This window comes from Dipteris shenzhenensis, chromosome 16, assembly GCF_047967505.1.
Source record: "Dipteris shenzhenensis isolate YYH24624 ecotype China chromosome 16, Dip_SZ_1.0, whole genome shotgun sequence".
Lineage (NCBI taxonomy): Eukaryota > Viridiplantae > Streptophyta > Polypodiopsida > Gleicheniales > Dipteridaceae > Dipteris > Dipteris shenzhenensis.
In genome coordinates this window covers 42,379,711-42,400,329 of record NC_141611.1, presented here as the reverse complement: position 1 = coordinate 42,400,329, position 20,619 = coordinate 42,379,711, and the positions used below count along the sequence as shown (strand labels likewise).

Sequence of the window (20,619 nt, the reverse complement as noted above, 5' to 3'; positions counted from 1 at the left end):
GCTGTCATGGCAGTGGCCCCCCCTCTCTCTCTCTCCCTCCCCCTCTCTCTCACTGCCGTGCCCCCCCTTCTCTCTCTCCCCCCCCTTCTCTCTCGCTGCTGCAGCAGCGGCCCCCCTCTCTCTCTCTCCCTCCCCCTCTCTCTCGCTGCCGTGCCGCCCCCCTTCTCTCTCTCCCCCCTTCTCTCTCACTACCGCAGCAGTGGCCCCCCCTCTCTCTCTCTCCCCCCCTCTCTCTCGCTGTCGTGCCCCCCCTTCTCTCTCTCTCCGCCCCTTCTCTCTGGCTGTCGTGGAAGCGGCCCCCCTCTCTCTCTCGCTGCCGCAGCAGTGGGCCCCCCCTCTCTCTCTCCCCCCTCTCTCTCGCACTGCCCCCTCCCCTCTCTCTCTCGCTGCCGCGGCAGCGGCCCCCCCTCTCTCTCTCTCCCCCCCTCTCTCTCGCTGTCGCGACAGTGCCCCCCTCTCTCTCTCCCCTCTCTCTCCACTCCTCTCTCTCGTGATGCCCCCTCCCCTTTCTCTCTCGCTGCCGCGGCAGTGGCCCCCCCTTCTCTCTCCCCCCCTTCTCTCTCACTGTCGTGGCCCCCCCTTCTCTCTCTCCCCCCTTCTCTCTCGCTGCTACGGCAGTGGCCCCCCCTCTCTCTCTCGCCCCCCCTCTCTCTTGCGCTGCCCCCTCCCCTTTCTCTCTCGCTGCCGCGGCAGTGGCCCCCCCTTCTCTCTCTTCACCCCTTCTCTCTCACTGCCGTGGTAGCGGCCCCCCCTCTCTCTCTCTCTCCCCCCCCTCGCTCGCTGCCGTGCCCCCCTTCTCTCTCGCTGCCGTGGCAGCGGCCCCCTCTCTCTCTCTCCCCCCCTCTCTCTCGCTACCGCGCCTCCCCTTCTCTCTCTCCCCCCTTCTTTCTCGCTGTCGCAGCAACGGCCCCCCCTCTCTCTCTCCCCTCCGTGCCCCCCCTTCTCTCTCGCCCCGCCCTTCTCTCTCATTGCCGCGGCAGCGGCCCCCCCTCTCTCTCTCCCCCCCTCTCTCTCGCTGTCGCGCCCCCCCTTCTCTCTCTCCCCCCCTTCTTTCTCACTGCCGCGGTAGCGGCCCCCCCTCTCTCTCTCCCCTCCCCTCCCCTCCCTCTCCCCCCCCCTCCCTCTCCCCTCCTCTCTCCGCTGTCGCGGCAGCGACCTCCCCCCTCTCTCTCTCTCCCCCCCCTCTCTCTCGCTCTCTCCCCCCCCCCCTTCTCTCCCCCCCTCCCCTTCTCTCCCCTCTCTTTCCCCCCCCCTTCTCTCCTCTCTCTCCCTCTCTCTCTCTCTCTTTTGCTGCCGAGGCAGCAAGACTCTCTCTCTTATAATCTCTCTCTAAAAGTATTTCCTTCACTTTTCTCTCTCTAAGTTCTCTCTCTATAATAAAATTTCAAAGAATACAAATTTTTAAAAAAGTACCTGGAAAAAAGTTGAGATCTATGCTTGTGCTTGCTTTTGCTCTTCCTCCTCTTTTTGCTTCTCCTCTTGCTCTACCTTGTTGAAATGAGAGAAACAATGAGAGACGGAGAGTATATATAAGAAAAACTAGGGTTTTAAGTGCATCTCTCTCATTGGTCCTTCTATAACATTATCTCCTCTCCCATTGGCCTCTCTATTAGATTATCTTCTCTCTCTCTCCCACCCACTCCCATCCTCCCACCCCATTCCCACTCCCACCCCCATCCTCCCACCCCACCTCCCCCATTCCCACTCCCATGCCCACGCCCATTCTTCCACCGCCATTCCCACTCCCTCTCCCACTCCCATCCTCCCACCCCACCCCTCCCACTCCCACCCTCACCCCACCCCCACCTTCCCCATTCCCACTCCCACTCCCACTCCCACTCCCATTCTCCCACCCACTCCCATCCTCCCACCTCCACCTCTCACTCCCACTCCCATCCTCCCACCCCCACTCCTCCCCCCCCCCATTCCCACTCCCATTCCCACTCCCACTCCCATTCTCCCACCCTTATCCTCCCACCTCACCCCTCCCACTCCCATCCGCCCACTCCCTCTCCCACTCCCACTCCCATTTTCCCACCCCCCCACCTCCCCCATTCCCACTCCCTCTCCCACTCCCACTTCCATTTTCCCACCCCCCCACCTCCCCCATTCCCACTCCCTCCCCCATCCTCCCACCCCACCCCTCCCACTTCCACCCCCACCTCCCCCATTCCCACTCCCATCCTCCCACCTCACCCCTCCCACTTCCACCCCCACCTCCCCCATTCCCACTCCCTCTCCCACTCCCATCCTCCCACTCCCACTCCCCACCCCTCCCACTCCCACTCCCATCCTCCCACCCTCACCCCACCCCCACCTCCCCAATTCCCACTCCCTCTCCCACTCCCACTCCCATTCTCCCACCCCCACCCCCACCTCCCCCATTCCCACTCCCTCTCCCACTCCCACTCCCATCCTCCCACCCCCACCCCCACCGCCCCCATTCCCACTCCCTCTCCCACTCTCCCTTTCTCCCACTACCACCCTCCCACACTCCCTTTCTCCACTTTCCCACTCTCCCTTTCTCCCACTACCACCCTCCCAACTATCAATTCCACTATTACTTATGAATTCTAATTCAAACTATTACTCAAATAAATGATATTACTGAAAACACTCATAGGATTTAAGGTTTAGGATTTCGTGGTTTGGGTTTAGGATTTGGGGTTTGGTGAGTTAGGGTTTAGGGTCTAGGGTTTAGGGTTTGTGAGTTAGGAATAAGAGTTTGTGAGTTAGGGTTAGGGTTTAGGGTTTATGAGTTAGGGTTTAGGGTTTGGTGGTTTGGATTTAGGGTTTGGGGTGTAGGTTTTAGGGTTTAGGGTTTAAGGTTTGGGAGATAGGGTTTAGAGTTCAAGGTTTGAGGGTTAGGGTTTAGGGTTCAGGGTTTGGGGGTTAGGGTTTAGAGTTTGGTGGTTTGGGTTTAGGGGGTAGGGTTTAGGGTTTAGGGTTTGGGGATTAGGGTTTAGGATTTATGGTTTAGGGTTTAGGGGTTAGGGTTTAGGGTTTAGGGTTTAGGGATTAGGGTTTAGGGTTTGGGAGTTAGGGTTTAAGGTTTAGGATTTAGGGTTTGGGGTTCAGGATTTAGGGTTTAGGGTTTAGGGTTTCGAAGTTAGGGTTCAGGGTTTAGGGTTTAGGGTTTAGGAGTTAGGGTTTAGGGTTTGGGGGTTAGGGTTTAGGGTTTAGGGTTTGGGGGTTAGGGTTAAGGGTTTAGGGTTAAGGGTTTAGGGTTTAGGAGTTAGGGTTTAGGGTTTAGGGTTTGGGTTTAGGGTTTGGGGGTTAGTGTCAAGGGTTTAGGGTTTAGGGTTTAGGGTTTAGGAGTTAGGGTTTAGGGTGTAGGGTTTGGGAGCTAGGGTTTAGGGTTTAGGGGTTAGGGTTTAGGGTTTAGGGTTTGGGGGTTAGGGTTAAGGGTTTAGGGTTTAGGGTTTAGGGTTTGGGAGTTAGGGTTTAGGGTTTAGGGTTGTTATTGGTTAGGGTTGAGGGTTGAGGGTTTAGGATTTATCGTTGTTTTGGTTTACGGTTGAGGGTTTAGGGTTGTTATTGGTTTACGGTTGTTATTGGTTAGTGTCTAATTAAATTTTCATACAAGTTCTAGATTTTTAAATCATTAATAAAGTAGATTATTGAGAAGAGACTAATGTTCTTTATAATGGTTATTACAGCTTGTTTGCAAAGGAAACTCACAAAGGAGATGGCTACAAAATTTAATTCGGGGATGGAGGTGATTTTATGTTGCAAAAGAGAAGTAGTTGCATTTGCTACAATCCATGAAAGTGATCCAAATTCTATTTGTCACTTTAGAAGACTTGGCGAAGATAAGGTGGCAATTATCGTATCAAGGATTCTTAGTGCACATGTTGAGCTAAAGCATAAGTGTGGGGATATGGAAATCCTTGGAGATGTTATGCCCTGTAATACTTCCAACAAAGCATTTATTGCATGGGACAGAGATGAGACTTATCCAACACATGTCATCAGGAATACAAAGTGCATATCTTTGGATTTTAGAGTGGGAGATATTTTACAAATGTTATCATTTGCAAATAAGAATGTAGCAGAAGGTCAAGTCTTGGGATTTGAACAAGTGGAACACTGGACATTTGCGCAGATGAGAATTCAAAAAGTTACTGATGATGGTATGGATGATAACTCAATGTCATTGGATGGTCCCTACTATGAGGTAGGTAAGGATTTAAGATGGAGCATGCAATTTTTAAAGATTGGAAAGACTCAGCATGTGGTTTTTAATGATAAACATAATGTATACTACAACATCAAAGAATTGAAAGAATATGCCAATGTACCAAGCTCTATTCCTTCAGAGATGGATGATTCCAATGCACTCAACTATAGCACTGATGTCTTATTAGAAGTCGATGAGTTCATTGGTACCGAGAAAGAAAAATATTTCACAAGTGATGCCTTATCCGGGGTGGATGAGTTCATGCACATTGAGAACTTGGGCAAAGATGTCAAAAGTGTTATATTTTCAAGCATGGATGGCTTCATGGATACTGATAAAGTTCTTGGAGTCAAACCAGGTAACTATGGAATTATGGAAATCATGCACGATAGTATAATGAGTGATGTTCTCTCTGGAGTAGAGGAGTTTCAAGACTATGGAGTTATGAAATCCATAGAAAGTGCATCAATGAGCGATGTTCTCTCAGGAATAGATGAGTTTGAAGATCATTCTAGACACTCTATCACCACTGACTATGGAGTTATGAAATCCATAGAAAGTGCATCAATGAGTGATGTTCTCTCAGGAATAGATGAGTTTGAAGATCATTCGGGACACTCTAATGCCATTGTGACAAGTGGTTCTACGATTCTATCAAAAGTAGGGATGAGATCAACAAAGGACTATTCGGTGTTTGACTTTGATTGTGAACTTGTAAATGTTACAAATGGTTTGACGAATGTATCAAAAGCAAGGATGACATCAACAAAGGAATATTCAGTATTTGACTGTCAGAGTGATAAGATCAAGGATGCAACATCTCATGAAAACAACGTGACAAATAAATCTTACAAGGAGAACTACACAAATCTAAATAAGAATGTACAGAAGGTCCCAAAACGGACATACAGATGCATGAAAAGACAACGAGTGCAGGCAGATCCAGAAAAGCAACCAAAGAGAATAAGAGTAATGAATGAAGATGTTATGCTAAAAGCATTGTGATCTACATGCTGTAAGCGTACATGTATGTGATCCATTAACTTACATGACATCAAGGGTTGTAGAGAACATGTCTGGCAAAGGAAAGGAAGTAGAAGAAATGAATACCTACTCACGAGATTGTCTTGCTTTCTTGTAAATGATAAGAGAAGGTGAAGTTCAGGACATCAAATAAGGCCTCTTATAAATGGAAAAAGTATATGCAATAATGCATATCACATTATTACAGGATTATCACATGGCACATATTGGAATTTGGCTAATAAAGCAAAGTATGGAGTTAAATTTAACATTCATGGAAACATAGGAAGGCCCAAAACAAGAGCCTCAACGGTTGCGGCAACAGCAATTTTGAAAGATTACATTTATGAAAATGCTTTACCGCAACCCCACCTATCAGAAATGCATCTTCCGATAGGTTTGACCAAAAAAGAAGTATTTAACTCTATTGGAGAAACACAGAGGCAGAGAGGGCATGCACTGGCATCTTTTCATACTTTGTATACTCTTTGGAAAAAAAGCTTTGGACATGTTCAAATCCCAAAGAGGCAAAAAATGTCAAAGTGCAACGACTGTGATGATCTAAAGCGAGCACTTGAGAGTGCAACATCTCCAGAACAAAAAGAAGCTTACAAAAGAAAGAGAGAATTTCATCATGGACTTGTTCGACATTCTAGAATAAAATATGCATTTTGGAAGGAGCAAGCTATTTCTCACCCAAATGAGTACATGTGCAGTATTGTAGATGGTATGGATCAAAATACAACAACATTACCTCGATTCGTTAACACTCCACCTAAGCTACAAGGCAAATACTTTTTAAAGACACATCTATGTGGAGTGTTAGTGCACAGATTTAAGTTTTTTGCAGACATATGGATTGATTCCTTGCATCTACACGATAGCAATCAAGTTGTAACATCCGTTATGAAGGCAATTCACAATGTACATGCAGAAAAAGGTCGCCTACCAGCAACTTTGAGAGTACAAGCAGACAATTGCGAAGACGAGAATAAGAATGTACTCTTCTTTGCATTTTGCTCAATGCTAATCGCTCATAGAATCTTCAATGAGATTGAAGTTGGGTTTTTGTTGGTTGGGCACACACATGAGGATATCGATCAAGTATTTAGCACAGTTTCAAGAGAACTAAAACACAAGGACATGGAGACAATGGATGACTTGATAAGATAATGTGGGAGGCACGTTGGTGGCCGTAAGGAAGGAACAATATGCTCAATGGTTGAGAGGATGTATGATTGGAAGAGCTTTATTCTACCTTTCATACAAAAAGGTGGTGATGCCCTGATAGGTCATAGCGCTCCACACTATTTTCGATTTTTCTTAAAGGATGAAAAACCAGTGATGCAATGGCAACACTATTCTCTCGATACAAAATGGGAACTTGAAGAACCTTACTCTCTCTTAACTTCAATCCCGAGCAAAGAAATGCATCCAACATGGGCTCCTATAAAAGAATTCAGCGAGAAATCCAAAGGTGAAATAGAAGGCTTAAAAGCTTTTATTGCATACAAAGAGGAAATGCTCCGGAGATTTCTTGATTGGAAGCCCTCTTGGAAGGAACACACTCCTATAGTAATTAGCAAGACCTACCAATTGATAAAGGACCTTGCAAAAATGCGAGTTCAAGATGATATTAAGGTAGAACGGCATTTATTTTAGCCAAATGTTGGTAATGACTTGCGTCCAGCATGTGGTCTCTTTGAAAATGAGTTTGAATCGTTGCTCCCACATCCATATTGTGGACCCAAGAAGAGAGAGTTTATGCCACAAATAGACATAGATGTCCATTGTTTTGTTGTAGTTTGACCATCGGATGATGAACATCAGAATATGAAGTTTTGGGTTGCGAAAGTAGTTGACGTGAGCATGGATGACTGGGGGAGAGCTACAACATTTACAGCGGTATGGTATGAGCCAAGGGGCAAGAAGGAGAACCAAGATAATAGTACATTGTATAGTAGTTTTCTGAAAAAGGAATGGGTCCCAAACCATGAAGCAATTTCAAGACTTTCCACAGAGATAGTCATAGTATCCTGGAAATCAAGGTCAAAGAAAACAAAGAAGCACATGGGGTATGATGTAGAAGACAAAATAAAATTACCGCAACCAATTATTACGCACATTACAGAGTTCATAAAGATGCTCGCCCGGGAGGAAGTAGAAGGAGATAGTGCAAATGAAGAATGCCCATGATAACACCATTCAAATATCAAGAAAGAGTGAAGGTGGTGGTGGTTGTCAGATGAGAGTGATTGAAGATGGCACCCAAGCGACAAGTGACGACAGAAAGGACATTCTGAATAAGCAAATGTTTGGATCGCTCATTTCTGTGATCATGATAGAAAAGGACATTCAAACAAGCAAATGTTTGGATCGCCCATTTGTACTAAACTCATTGTAAAGGAAAAACTAAATTATTGAAAAGGCCACAGGAGATCCTTTGTACAGAGACTCATCCAGAGCAATATTTATTGTAAAACTTATGACATGATAATGTAAAATTGCAAGCATAGCTATTGCTATTTTTTGGAGTACAAAAGAGGCTTCCATCATGTTTCATGTCTATATAAACCTTTTAATTTCTTGAATATTCAAGAGTGTTATAGTTTTCTGCATTGAAAGTAAAAAGAGTCTTACAGGTCTCTTATGTATACATTTTTAAAATGTTGTGAATCCTCAATAGCATGGTTTTTCATGGATTTAAACTAATAACTCGGATTTTTTATTTTAAGAATATGATTCTTATAAACAAGAAATACAAATTTAGGATTTAATAGTAGTTTTTGCATTATTTGTACAACATTGTAGAGAGATATTTTGAAATGTCTTATGTGAAAATGATAGTGCTAGAAAGTAAACTTTTGATTCTCGAATGACAGTTTCATAAAGTAAACTTTTCATTTGGGAAGGATTTTAAGGAATAGTCCAAAAGTAGACATATGAGTCCAAAATTAATGAAATAAGTGTTTATGTTACTACCCTCATCCAAAATCTAGGGTATGGGGGGACAAGGTCCATATAGAATATGCATAGATTTCCTTTAAAATTTTCAAATATGCAAGGGAAAAATATGAAAATATCATGTCCCCCCTCCCACAAAATATAAGGCATATACCTTGAAAAATATGCAAGATTTTAAGATCCATACATATTTTTCATAATTGGACTCCATCCAATGTTTCTAGCAGCACATCTCTGATGGCATTCATCTTTCTTACTCGGTAAGGTCCTTGACCTAGATACTTCAGTTTCCCCTTGTGTACTTTGGCATTGTATAATAGGACCAAGTCACCTTCCTTGATTTCTTTAGCTTTAAGATTTCTGTCAAACCATGCCTTTCTTCTGCATTTTTCTATTGTCATGGCATGGTAGGTGACTAGTCTTGTTTCTGTATGCTTCTCCAACTGATAGAGTCTTTCTTTCAAGGATTCATGGTCTCCCATGCATTCGTATACTACTATGTGTATGCTTGGTATTACAAATTCTAGTGGGACCACAACTTCAAGGCCGTACACCAATTAAAAAGGTGTGTTCCATGTAATGACTTTGAGTGTGGTTCTATATGCCCATAAGGCTGCATTCAGTTTCTCTGCCCAATCAAAATGTTGTGGTTCTACTACCTTGGTGAGGATAATGCATATTATCTTCTTAGTGGATTCCGCCTGTCCACCATTCCCTTAGGGGTAGTAGGGTGTGCTTTTTCTATGGATTACCATAAAGCTAGACAAGAGTTCTCAGATTACCTCATTGACAAAATGTGTGCCTCTATCCGCCGACACAATTTCAATGGGGCATCTGAATCAAGTGATCACATTTTTGTATAAGAATCTTGCTGTGCTTCTGGCATCTACCTTTCTGACTGCTTTAGCTTCAGTCAATTTTGTAAAGTAATCAGTGGCCACAATGATGTAGCGTGCCTGTGTTCCCTTTGATCTACTGGATGGATGGGACCCACATAGTCAATCCCCCATTTTTCAAATGGTTTTTGTGTAACACAATTGTTAGGGGATTGAAGTCTTTGTGTTGTTGTTTAGTAGTCCGTTGGCATACATCACAGCCTTTTACATATTCATAGGCATCTGCCCACAGTGTTGGCCACCAGTAGCCTGCGAGGAGGACTTTTCTTGCTATGGCTTCCCCTTGGAAGTGTCCTCTTGCAATGCCTTCATGGACTTCACTCAGGATTGGCATGATCTCATGAGGCATTACGCATCTTCTTAATACCTGGTCATTGCCCATCTTGTACAGTTGTGCTGCAATGAGTTGATAGGGTGCAGGCTTTAGAATTAGTTTTCTGGCATCTACTTCTTTCATTTCAGGGGGGTGCACTACAAGGCATAGGCCCTTTTCTGACAAAAATACCGACACTTTTTACATTAAAAAAAAAATTTCCACGGATGCAAACATCGTTATTAAAGTCATTAAAAGCGTCGAAAAAGAACTGTTGCTATAAAGCGTCGCTATATAGCGACGCTATCAAACATTGCTATATAGCGACACTGATAATCATCGCTATATAGCGACACTGGTAAACGTCGCTATATAGCGACAATTAACAGAACTTAAAAAAAAGGATTAGTGGGGCTAAACAGGGCTTGCTATGGCCCTGTTTAGCCCCACTAATCCTTTTTTTTTTGGTAATTAGAAAAAATAGTCTTTTATAACAAAATTTCCCTTGCAAAAAGGGTGATACAAAATCGCTCAAATGAAATGATTGAGCAAAAAAAGCATATACATGTCGAACATATACAACAGTGTTTGTTACAAAATTACCCTTTTGAAAGGGTGATACAAAATTGCTCAAATGAGCGGATATACAAAATGACATACATGGCGAAGAAAATGCAAACTGCTACGACTATCACTACTACTACTCATCTGAATCATCCTTGTCCTCGTCTTATTGGCCTGATCCTTGGTCCTCGTGAGCTGCACCTTCTTCTTGATCCTTGTCACGTGCATCTGATCCCTAGCCCTGGTGATCACTCGCCTCCGATGATGGGACACTTGAGCTTTGACCCTAAGAGTGAACCATATAAATTGAAAATTAGATTGGAACTTAAGAATAAAACAATTTAAAAAGTGAGATTACAAGTAGGAGTAGACTTATACCGTGCGAGCAGCCACCTCAGCCCAATTGACCGTCGCTCCCATTGCCTCTTGCTCAATAAACCACGGCTTTGTTCCTATACGAAATGCGCATCGCGTCTCTGCATCTGTAGGAAGATGACCCATCACAACTTGTTGTGGATCCAATTTACGAGAGTTAGAGTTAGCTAAAGTGCATGTAATATGTAGTAAAACAAATAGAACAATACATTAAATGAGAAGAAGTAGACTTACCACGGTTGCCTCGAACGTCAACCATGTGCCTACACTAAAGTACGAAGTACCTACGATGTCCAGCCGTCTCTTCGCAGCCCTCCTCTGACCCTCAAACATTTTGGGATTGTCCCTATTTTGCTTCTTGAAGAACTTCCAATCAGCTTTGTCTGCCCAGCTGGGTTTAGCCAACCCCTTTGTGATGAAAGTACGCAAGGTTGATCTACGATGCTTCAAGACCAAACCCATGCGCTCTCGCATATAATCCTCATTAAACTCTAAATTTGGCGGGTTAGGTTATTTTCGTTTTAATTCATTGATGATCGCCTGCTTCTTTTGGTCATCTCGATACTGCCAATCGGTAGCAATGCCGCTCTTGAAGTGATGGCTCATCAACTGCCTCATGGTGGCCATCATTGCTTTGGCCTTTCTATATTCTATTATCTCTCCAGTAGTCGTGATTTGACAGGAGAGATCCCGTGATGAGTAAGGAGGACTGATGGTAGCAGAGTCAGAAGGAGTGGAAGCTGTGCGAGTGCTTCCGGAGCGAGGAGTAGTAGTGGGAGTAAGAGAGGGAAAGGGACCTAACTGATACTATGTCTCCGGACCAAGTGGAGACCTGTAGGAATGTGTGTGCGCTGACTCGTCTACATCTCCCGAGTCAGCACAACATAAGTTGCCCTTCCTACTCTTCCTTCCCTTACGAGAGGCACGCACAGGTGATGACCCCTCGGTCGAAGAGGCATGAGGGGACGACTGGGCAGTACATCCAGCCGTCGGTGTAGGGGAGGGAATTGCTGAGGTCCTCTGAGATAGCAGAGAGAAGAATCTCGATGCCTCCTCATTGCTCATCTACGCTACAAACTCTTCGGGACTCCTGACAAAGCCATGCGCGGCTAGCAAAGGAGTTCCCAAAGGGGTAGTCATAGTGCTACGTCCAAGAGGAGTCAAACTAGGGGTAGTCACAGTGCTAGGTCCAAGAGGAGTCAGACCAGGGGTAGTCCTCGGGGTAGTCGCCTGAGAGGAATCAAAGTCCTCTAGAGCATATAGATCGTGAGCTCTCCTCCTGTGAGGCTGTCCGTACTCGTCGAATGTGCGACGTGATCTCATGTCTAACATAGATACAAACACGAAAACAAAAAACAAAAAACAAACATAAGCTATGGCATAGGCATAGGCATAGGCATAGGCAAAGGAAAAGAGGAAGAAGAGGGAAAGGAAAAGAGGAGACATATGCATGATAAGCATAAGCATAAGAGACGGAGACATATGCTCATGCTTATTACTTATACATGAGCATAAAAGAAGGGGGAAAGAGAGAAGAAGAGGGAAACGAAAGAGGGAAAAAGAGGGAAAGAAAGAGAGAAGAAGAGGGAAAGGAAAGAGGGAAAGAGAGAAGAAGAGGGAAAGGAAAGAGGGAAAGAGAGAAGAAGAGGGAAAGGAAAGAGGGAAAAAGAGGGAAAGAAAGAGAGAAGAAGAGGGAAAGGAAAGAGGGAAAAAGAGGAAAAGAGAGAAGAAGAGGGAAAAAGATTGAAAGAAAGAGAGAAGAAGAGGGAAAGAGAGAAGGTAAAGAGGGAAAAAGAGGCACATGCTCATGCTTATGCATGAGCATATGTCTACTTCTCTTATGCTCATGCATAAGCATAAGCATGAGCATATGCTCATGCTTATGCTTATGCATGAGCATAAGAGAAGGGGGAAAGAGAGAAGAAGAGGAAAAGGAAAGAGGGAAAAAGAGGGAAAAGTATGGGTGGTCGGATACAAGTGTCTCGGCCTTAATGAGGTTAGCTCTTTCTTTAATTTGACTCATTATTTGGATATTGTTTGTTTTGAGAATCATCATTTGGATAGTGTATACCGAATCATCATTGTTCGAAGCCTATGTATGTTTGAATTGTCATAGGTTGCTCCAAAAGATATTGCCTGCACCAAATACCATGCCCGCATCAAGAGATGAAGCGAAAAAGATGCTAACAACAGTGGGTATGGATTATGATACCATCCATGCTTGCCGTAATGATTGTATTCTCTTTCGTCGTGAGCATGGAGATTTGGCTAGTTGTCCAAAGTGTGGGGAACAATGATATAGAGATGACTTGCAGGGTGAGCGGATACTTGTAAAGGTCTTGAGACACTTTCCCATTCATTGCAAGAATACAACACATATTCCGATGCAAATCCATAGCGGAGTTGATGACATGGCATGCATCTCATCGGTCCACTGATGACACATTGAGGATTCCCGCAGATTGTGCAGCGTGGAAGCACATAGATAATCAGTGGCCAGACTTTGCGAGGGAGCCACGCAACTTACATCTTAGGCTCACCATGGACGGCGTGAATCCTTTTGGGTTACGCTCGACATCTTGGTCAACATGGCCCATAGTCGTGGTGAATTACAATATCCCACCATGGCTAACAATAAAAAAGGGACACCTCATGCTGAGGTGGCTATTGCAGGTACCGTTCATAGTCGATGGATGTTTTTTCTTGAGCGGTTTATGAAAACTTTAAAGGGATTTGTAAGACAAAGAGCAAGACCAGAAACAAGCATGGCAGAGGCATGGCTTGTGCAAGAGTCATTAGTATATATCACAGAGTTTCTTGCATCCATGGATCCCGATATGCCGCAAGCTTGGCATAACAAGGATGATGATCGCATATTGGTGAGGTTCCCCAAGAAAAAGGGATTGAAAGAAAGATGAGCGAAGAGCAAATGGAGAAATTCAATAAGTTTTGTATCCTCAATAGTCCTGAGATGCAAAAGTGGATTGAGAGATATGAAGTGGCCAAAGCAGAAAGAATAAATGCAAGGACGAGATTCAGAGTAATGTAATGCAATCGCAACCATATCCACGGGATCTGGCTCTTCTCCCCACTCACATGTCACTTGATTGGCTACAACTGGCTCTACGTAAAGCCAAAAGCGATGGAGAGACAATAAACAAGCACAAGCGAGAGTTATCATCTAGATGTATGGTGCATGTAATTTTTTTACCTTTTGACATAATTAAGTAATTATTTGTGACAATATACGCTATAAAATAGATGCATCTTCATTGTTATAATGATGCCCTTTTACAGTACAAAAAGTACAGTCCATTATGGTCATATGGATGACATTTTCGAGTGGAATGCATCGATTCAAAGAGAGTCACGTATGATTGTGGAGTAATGGATAACTTCACACAAAATAGCTGAGCAAGTGCTTCGGATACCAATCTTCTCTCCTAAAAATTGGATTATTGTGGAACCATATACGACATCTATGAAGTTGATTTCACACAATTTAGTATTTTCATTCTTGATGTAAAATGGTTTAGAACTATTTACAACGGTCCCCATGCGATAGTGAGAAAATATAGTAGCAGTTTCTTTGCAATAGATTCCACCAAACATTGGACCGATGAAAGTGATACTTTTGTTCTTCCTGAGCACTGTGAGCAGGTGCATACTAATGATTTAATTAATCGAAGCTTTCGTTCTTAAAGAGCCATTAATACATGTACTTGAGCATAATTTCATATATATAATTGACGACATTTGGCACCCATCTTCAATATAGGTGTTTTTTCATCCGGATCGTTTTGATCCAAGATGGTGGTACGTGATCCAAGTTGCACCACGAAGTAAGCAAATTTTTGAAGATCGAGATGTGGATATGGAGATGCTACTACCAATGCCGGATCCAATTCATCCCAATGAATCTAGCGAAGAAGATGAAGATCACAATATGAGCCAAGAGGAAGATGCGCATAATGACATCGCACCGGAGGAAGATGGAGATCACGATATTGGGAAAGAAGACAACGATCATCAAGAATCACCACACTTTATTGAAGAAGAAGATCAAGTACTTTTAGGTGAACGTACGATGCTAGAGTACGATGATGATATAGGAGATCAACTCGGTATAGAGTTGGAGATAGACTTGTTTGGCACCTTAGACTTGGCTCAAGATGAAATAGTTGATGTAAATGCTCTTAATTGATTTTTTTCATCTCAAACTTGGACATGAATATATGAGCTTCAAAGGCTTGATGTACATGCTCTCATATTTTTATTCTCTATGAGATCAAACATGTATGAAAATTAAAAAAAAATTGTCATTGGAAAAAACTAACTTTTAAGGCCTATATGAGTAAAAAACCTCTCTGGAAAATGTCGATATAAAATAGTATCTCAGTGTCACTATATAGCGACACTCATAAGTCGCTATATAGCGACCTTTATAATGGTCGCTATATAGCGATGTTTGTCTAGTGTCGCTATATAGCAACGCTTTATGGAACGTGCTTTTCATACCGATGATTAGCGCCCTGCATGCGCTAAACGTCAATACGTAAACGTCGCAATAGGATCCATGTGTAGTAGTGGTGGTCTTCCTATCATTAAGTACCCAATGATATCTCCACACCACTCTAGAACAGCATCTATTTGAAATAGTGTGGCATCTGGTAAGTCGTCTTCTACTCCAGTGGCTTCTTCTCCCGACTTGACATGAGACATATATGTGATTGGCAATGTAGTGTTGGGCATCTTTGTGGGCCACTATTTTGAAGTTGAATTCTTGAAGCAAGAGGAGCCATCTGGTTATTCTTCCTGTTGTACACGAACCATTAACAAGATAAAGAAATTCTTGATGGTCGGTGTAGAAGACAAAATCATTTGCCAGTAGATAGTCCCAAAATTTCTTTACACCATACACCATTGCTAGGGCTTCTCTTTCTGTGGTGGTATAGTTAATAGATTTGCATCATTGAGTCATTAGGGAAAAAGGGAACTCATTTTGGGGCCCTGTAAGAAATTCACTATTTTTTGATTTATTTCTCTCCTAAAAGACCTCAAAAATAGTAAAATACGGAAACGTGGCTCAGATTTGTCAGTAAGGACTACAGAACTGTCAATTCAAAAAGGAATAAGATAATCTTTTGTCTGACTAACACGATTTTGTATTAAATATCCTCTTAGATTCTTTTTTGTTTACCAAAGATTCCGCATCTCTTTGGCCGACGTGTGCAGGTCTTTCATTAAGAGTCCATCACTGAACTTAGTGATTGCAAGTTTTCAAAATATTCACATGGATACCGCCACACTTCCACGATTCATGTTACAAAACGACTATGAGATTGAAAAACAAACTTCGCAACCTCAGGAGCACAAAAAATGGCCGATACTAGTGAGTCACTATCTCAGAAGAAGCGATTACACCATCTTCACATCGACTTGGAAGAACAATATGCTCCAGCACAAAAAAGACGAAAGGATACGGTGCTGAATGCTCAACAGCGGGAAAATATGAGAAGAGAAGGGCTTCAACATATTGACTTATGGTGCGACGGAAGCATATATCCAAAATGTCAAGTAAAAAACTCTACACCTCCATTTGTCAATCCCACCACATTACTGAGGTTTGCCGGCGATGGACAAAATGGACTTCTTGGTTATATTTCAGCGCAATCTGCATTTGCGGAAACGTATAAAATGATGTACCTACAAGAAAAGGGGGCCAAGATGGAGGAGATAGCCATTCGTGCAAAATTGGAGCAGCAGTTGCAGAATGAAATCGAGGAGCATTCAAAGAGTAAAAAAGAATTGACAAGAGCAAGAAAGAAGAGAACCGTGCTTGGAGACAGACAACGTAGCAGGAAGATTAAAAACATTGCAAATTTGAAGGCTGGGACTGGTGGATGCAAGCGACGAATTCAGGAAGCAAGGTTAGATTGAAATTTATCATTTTGTATACTCAAAAAGGCTCTCTTCCAGACTATATCTATTTCGTTGATTGTCGCAAAATAAGAATGGAGGTGCTGAATAATATAGTCATATAATGTTGTTATTACAGGAAATTATTGGAGCCTGCAAAAGAAAATATGGACCCGAACCTTCTTCCTGTTAAACAAATGAAAGGATTGCTTTCTTGCGGTGTAGCAAAAGGTTTGATTGAGGAAAAAAAATACAAAACAGTCAAACGCAATGTTGTAGAGGACTTTGTATCCAATAATCAAGTTGATGGCACTATAATCCAAGAGGCTCTTGATGTTAGTGGAGTTAGCAGGAAGGGATATAGTTCGATTTTCCATGCGATATCCTCAACTTTGAAAGATCAAAGGATTAAACGAGTTTTACTGCCAAATCCAGCAACCGTGTGGAGGATAAGAGGTCATTTGAATGAAAGTATAGATGAATTTATTGGGCAGTATATCCATATTGAAGAAATATTTCATGGTGTTAAAGGAACCACTGTGTATGATCCTTGGAACAATATATTTTTAGATCTGCAACAACTTCAAAAAAGAATGGTCGAGTTTTATGGAATAACATTTGAGGAGTGCAAAGGCATTTTGAAATTTGTTATCAAACTAGATGAGTGTGAGGTTGTAAAGGAAAAGAAAATGGAAAGAGTTACTATTACATTGATGAATGGAGCGATTGATACATCATTGACTGAAGCGAGTTCGAAGTATTTTAGTGTGCAGTCAGAGAAACACATATGGTGGTTAGGCTCGTTCCAGGTATGATCATGGGCTGTTTTATACTTGATTTTGATCATTGTTTTCAAATCTGATATAGTAATACTTTTGTTTTCTATAATCTCGCAGGTGAAGACCGAAGACCATGAAACACTAGATTGGGTGTTTCATCACACGGAAATACCAACAATAATCAAAAGACAAGTGCAAGGCGAGAATCTCCATGTTGTAGGAAAAGGTGATTTTCAAGTCGAGTGGCACATGGCCGGGGATCTTAAAACACTTAAGTGCATGTATAACATTAGTAAAGGAGGCAACTCAAAGTCTCCTTGTCTTTACTGCAAAGAATCAGCTCAAGTAATGGATTCAAAATGGTGGAAGAGAGCACCTAATAGAGATAAAGTTGACCCTGACTTCAAGGCCATTCTGGACATTCCACTATGTAATGTTCACATCTGCACATTGCATGGTCTATGTCGAATTATTGAGAAATTGGTATTTTTATATATTGGATTTGCTTGGAAACTCCGTCCCGAAAAAAATAGAAAGGATGCTCTTCAAGCATTGGAAAAAGTGTTATCCGATATAGGTCTGCATGGAGGAGATGTTCAAATCACAAAGGATTTTAAAAAGTCTACCAATGGCAAGGAGGTACCAATCAAGCCCTCTATTGGTGGTGTTAAGGCAAGAAGATTCTTGTCTCGACCCAAACACATTAAGCAAGTAAGGCAAGGTAGAGCAGTTTCAAAGATTAATTATGGATTGTGGAAGCAAGTCCATAATGCTGTGAAAGATCATGAGGCTGATGGGGAAGCACGAAATAGGAAGGCAGAGGTGTGGAGGTCTCTTGATCAACTCTTCATGTTCTGTGACAAAGTAACATGCACAAAGAGTGATTACAAGAACTTTGAGGAGGCAATTAAACATTTTGGGAAGTCAATGAAAGACGCGTGGACAGCCTGCAATATAACTCACTACATGGTAAGGTTCTGTCTTTTTCTTTTACTTAAGTGTGATCCTCTTTTTTTTATTACTTACTATGCATTCTTATGTCTTACAGCATATCATATACAACCACCTTCCCTATTTTGTCAAAAAGTATGGATGCCCAGCTATTTGGTCTACCCAAGGCATGGAGAAGTCTCACTACATGGCACGTAATGCATTTTTTAGACACACACAACACTATGGAGGGAGTCAGAAGGCGAATAGTCTGAAGGAAGTCTTCCAATGGTTTTACCGAGGCATACTACAAAGGCTGCATGCTAAAAGAAAAGTTGCTAGCTCCAAAATCAAGCTTGCTTTTCTTCTAGCCCAAAAGCAAAGACGAAGACAAGCTCTAGACAATTCAATTGCAGCAGAGAGACATAGACAGTGGAGGGAATCGAAGATATTTAGAAACCATAAATGGACAAGTAAACATGAATAGGACTCATTTGTAACTTATTGGGGTTATGTCCACATGTTTTCAAACTCATTCAATAGAAATTTTTTTAGTGGAACAAGTGACTCTTGGTGTTATGCATGAAAAAAATTTCAATGTGAAACATATGATCTGAACTTAATACAATTTGTTTACAATTTCAATATATTGTTCATTTAATATTTAACGACACCACTCTATGTAAATGTACAAATCATTTCATCATCAACTTATTAATCATTTATACAAGATCATACCAGATATCAAAGACTTTATACAAATCAGTTCAAATTTAATATAATGTTTGTGCTATATTCGATGACTAAATCCTATTTCTCCCAGGGCCTGTTCATCGGAACTCTCTTTTTGATCTTGATTGGAGTCTTTTTCTTCTTTATTGGCTTGATGTTGACTGTCTCTTTATCCTTTTCTTCAGCTCTCTCCACCTGTTCCTCTTCTTGGATTGTGTGGCCTGATGCAATCATGGGTGGCTCTCGAAACCTTACAAGCTGGTGTTTTCCATAGCCCTCCAGATATTTGGGGTCCTTAACACCACATGCTAATGCATAAGAAGTGTAAGACAAAAAGTAAGCAGCCCTAGAGGCCTGCTTATTCACATAATCTCCAAATATATCTATGGCAGACAACCTCTCTATCAAAATGATCTTTTCCTTTTGCCATGAAAGAGCATGTCCACCTAAAGCCCTGGACAAACATTTTAGGAAGTAAACAATGGCTGAATCTCCATTGGTGCTCAACTGCCTATGGTAAATCAAGATCTTGGCACTGCCTAGATCATGAATATAATGAGCTAGGCCTGACATTTTGCGAAACCCAACCTGCCTGCTTCCACTTGATCTCTGGAGGAATGTGTCATCCTCAATTTGTAGCTACAACATATCAAAGGATTGGAGTGAGACAATACACAACCTACAAAACTAAAGTTAAGCAGAAGTCAAAGTATATGATTTGAAGTACCTTCTCATTTTCATCAGCAACAAGCAGTTCATCTTTCCAAAGATTTATCCCTCTCCCTTCTTGTACAGCCTCTTCTCTAGTCTTTTCTGTGTATAGAGCTGAGAGATTCATAGCTTCCTGTGTGAGCTGGAAGGCAGCTTCATCTGGCTCTTGGAACTTTTCAGCCTCTTTGAAACAAAATGAAAGGGCCTCTACAGGATCAAACATTGTTTCCAAAGCCAGAAGTGATTGGTCATCCTCTATGCCAACCTCCTTGTCAAGCCTTGAAGCCTAGGCAATAAGGGAAATGGCATAGTCCTCCCTCAAATCAAACATATACTCTATATCATGGAGGAAAACATAATCCTTTCCACCAATCAACACACCTGGAAGCATGGGCACTGCATAGTTGCTGCTTTGAACATCAAAATCTTCAACTGGCTCTGCTCCCCTCAGAGTTTTATTCCTCAGTTGAACAAGGTCAAGAGCAGCCACTTGCAGCCCCTCATCCTGAAGGTTGATATCTTCTTCTTGCTCTGCCATTTCAGAGCCCAAAGAAACATCCTCCTTTTCAGAAGCTTCAGATGTGTCTTCTTCTTCTGTTTCCTGCCCTTGTTCATCCAAAGACTCCTGACTGAAGACAATGTACATGAGAAATGCCATGCTCTCCTCCAGCACTCTGCACTTTCTGGTGTGCAAAGTACAGTTGAATTTATAGTGATCAGGTAGGCTGTCAAATCTTCTGCTCACATGGTACCTCAGCCTGTCATTGGAGACAATATGATTAATGTGCACAAAAACCTTTTCACCTCCCACAATTCTTCCTGCCTCTGTCAGTTCTTTGAAGGCATCCCAATAGTCTGAAAGAAAATCTTTGTGTTGCTCCAGTACAGAGCTCATTGAGAACTCCATGTTGAAAATACTGTGGTATAAATGGAAGTTACTCTGAGCCTTGCATTTGTGAAGAAACTCAAATAGGAGCAAATCTGGAGAACTGTCCTCTTCTGGTTCCATTTGTTTTTTGCTGGAAGAATCAGCACTCTGCTCCAGCCTCTTCTTTTTGCCTGTTCAAAAACTTATATACTATGAATTCTATATGCTGACATATGCAATCAGTGAATGCATTGTATATCACCAGATAATTCCTTCATGACATCTCATTACTCACCTGGTGATTGCTGAGGTTTTATTATAGCAGCAGAAAAGTCCAGCTTCCTCTTGAAAGGTGGGGCCTGGGA

At 42.5% G+C, this 20,619-nt stretch overlaps 1 protein-coding gene across 1 annotated transcript in view; it reads right to left on the bottom strand.

The window, feature by feature from the left end:
- The window catches only part of LOC147892980 (laccase-4-like), a 98,028-nt gene that overhangs the window by 58,533 nt on the left and 18,876 nt on the right, over positions 1-20,619 (bottom strand). The window lies entirely within an intron of this gene.